The 2,347-nt window shown below is 38.7% G+C and overlaps 1 protein-coding gene across 1 annotated transcript in view; it reads left to right on the top strand.

Moving 5' to 3' along the window:
- Positions 1–2,347, top strand: part of DCDC2 (doublecortin domain containing 2) — a 337,396-nt gene that overhangs the window by 32,010 nt on the left and 303,039 nt on the right. The window lies entirely within an intron of this gene.

The raw sequence follows: 2,347 nt of genomic DNA, 5'->3' as shown, positions 1-2,347 counted from the left end.
ATTGAAGACAAATACCTGAATACTTCTTTGGAAAGGGATCAATCAGAAAAAAGATCAAAACAAAATGAAGAAAGCCTAAGGTTCATGTGGGATACCACTAAAAGAAATAACTTACATATAATTGGAATTTCAGAACAGGAAGAGACAAATAAGACCACAGAGTAAATTGTCAAAGATTTGTTGGAAGAGAATTTCCCTGATATGATGAAAGATAAAAATATATCCATTCAAGAAGTCCAATGAACCCCAAAGAGGATAGACACCAAAAGCAAATCACCAAGACATATCATAATCAAACTCACCAAATCCAAAGACAAAGAATCCTGAAAGCAGCATGGGAAAAATGAAAAGTTAAAATCAATAAGACTAAGCTCTGATTTCTCAGCAGAAACCATGCAGGCCAGGAGGCAATGGGATGGTATATATAAAACCTGAAAGAAAAAAATTTCCAACCAAGAATTGTGTAGCTAGCAAAATTGTCCCTCAAATATGATGATGAAATTTGAACATTTCCAGATAAGCAGAAATTAAAGGAATTTGTTTAAACCAGATCATCCTTACAAGAGATGCTAAAGGGAGCCCTTTGGACAAAGATTGGAAGGAAGGTTGGGGAGTCCACTTCCATAGTGATATTGCTTTGGAAACCCGAGGAGGGGTCGCTATGAGTTGGATCTGACTCGACAGCAGTGTGTTTGGTTTTCGTTTTGGACAAAGAACCAACAACAGCAAACAACAACCAGCCATTAACACACATGATGACATAACCCAGAAACCAACCCAGTTATAAAGTATCCAAACTAAATTAGCCTACAACATTGTAAACAGGGAACCAGAGACATCAATTGGTGAATGAGGACAACTATAAACCAAAAAGAGGGAGAAAATTGTGTAGTTAGAGAACTTCTAAATAGTGAGGAAGTCAAGACAGTTGCAAGACAGAATGGACTGTTCTAAACTTGTGAAGAAAATTATAAATCACAGAGTAACCTCAAAGAAAAATGATAAACCTTCACATTGAAAAAAAAAGAGCAAGCACAAAGATTTAGCAAATACTAAAACAGTAGCAACGAAGGAAGTGATAACATGATTCATAAACAAAGTGAGCTCAGCACAGAAAATTATGTGGAACAAGGAAATCAGTAACACCACAAAAAAACACATAACAAAATGACAGCAACCAATTCATACTTGTCAATTATTACACTGAATGTCAATGGATTAAATGCACCACCCAAGAGATGAAGAGTTGCAGACTAGATAAGAAAACATAACCCATCACTATGCTCTCTACAAGAGACACACCTTAGAGACAAAGAGAAAAATAGACTAAAAATCAAAGGTTGGAAAAAGATATATCAAGTGAATGGCAACCATAAAAGAGCAGAGTGATAATATTCACTTTAAGACAGAAACCAGGGAGTTCCGGTAAGATGGCAATATAGGCAGAAAGACTGCACAGACCCTCTTCAACAGAACAGGGAAACCAATTAACACAGATACAGAAGATAATCCTGTACCCCTGAGCCTTGAAGGGAAGGATATAGAAGTGGACTAAACTCCAATTAGCAGAAGAATTTGCATGAAAATACCAAAAAAAGGAGACATATGGAACTGCGGTCTGGCAGCGATCCTGATGGCAAGACAGCTTGTATATTGCTGAGTGGTGGTAGGACCAAACAATTAACCTAAAAATTGGCCCTGCTAGCCAGGGACTGCCCAGAGGACTGCTCTGGTGGCTGGGGAAAAAAAGGGGAAGTAGTGAAGAGGAAGGCGGGCTGAGCTGTGGACTTTTGTCTGTCCAGAGGGTGCAGCCATTTTGAATGTTTACAAATGGCTTGACCATTTTGGATATTTAAAGCGACGACGTTCTCTCAGGTTCCAGGGACTTAAGAACAGGCGCCACTTGCCTGGAACTCTAAGGATATTCTGGACCTGGATGACTGGAAAGGTATGACATTCCCCTTGTTACTCTTATACCTCATGCCCTCTTGGTGAACGGAGGTGTGGCCATCCTTCACTCCCACCCACTTTCTGGGCTGGCAGGAATTCCATCCTAGTCTGTGTGCTCAGAGGGAGCCTGGGTGCCCTGCTTTGCCCTGATTTATTTATTTTTTTCCTGTTTTCTATTTTTCAGTTTGTTTATTTTTGTCTGTTGTAAAACTACTACTATTATTATTAGTTTTGTCCCTTTCACTATTATTCTTTATTCTTCCCCTCCCAGGTTCTAGTTTTTGGCTTTTTTTTTTCTTTTTGCAGGGTTGCAATTTCTTTTTCTTTCTCATGGTTAACCCCATTCCTTGTTTTTCTTTTTGTGTTTTTCCCATTTTCTCTTCATTATTCTCCTTCT

The sequence above is a fragment of the Orycteropus afer genome, unplaced genomic scaffold, assembly GCF_000298275.1.
Source record: "Orycteropus afer afer isolate SDZICR_OR568_19922 unplaced genomic scaffold, OryAfe1.0 scaffold00255, whole genome shotgun sequence".
In the NCBI taxonomy this organism is placed as follows: Eukaryota; Metazoa; Chordata; class Mammalia; order Tubulidentata; family Orycteropodidae; genus Orycteropus; species Orycteropus afer.
Note: the sequence above shows the minus strand (reverse complement) of the source record. Positions and strands in the feature narration are given on the sequence as shown.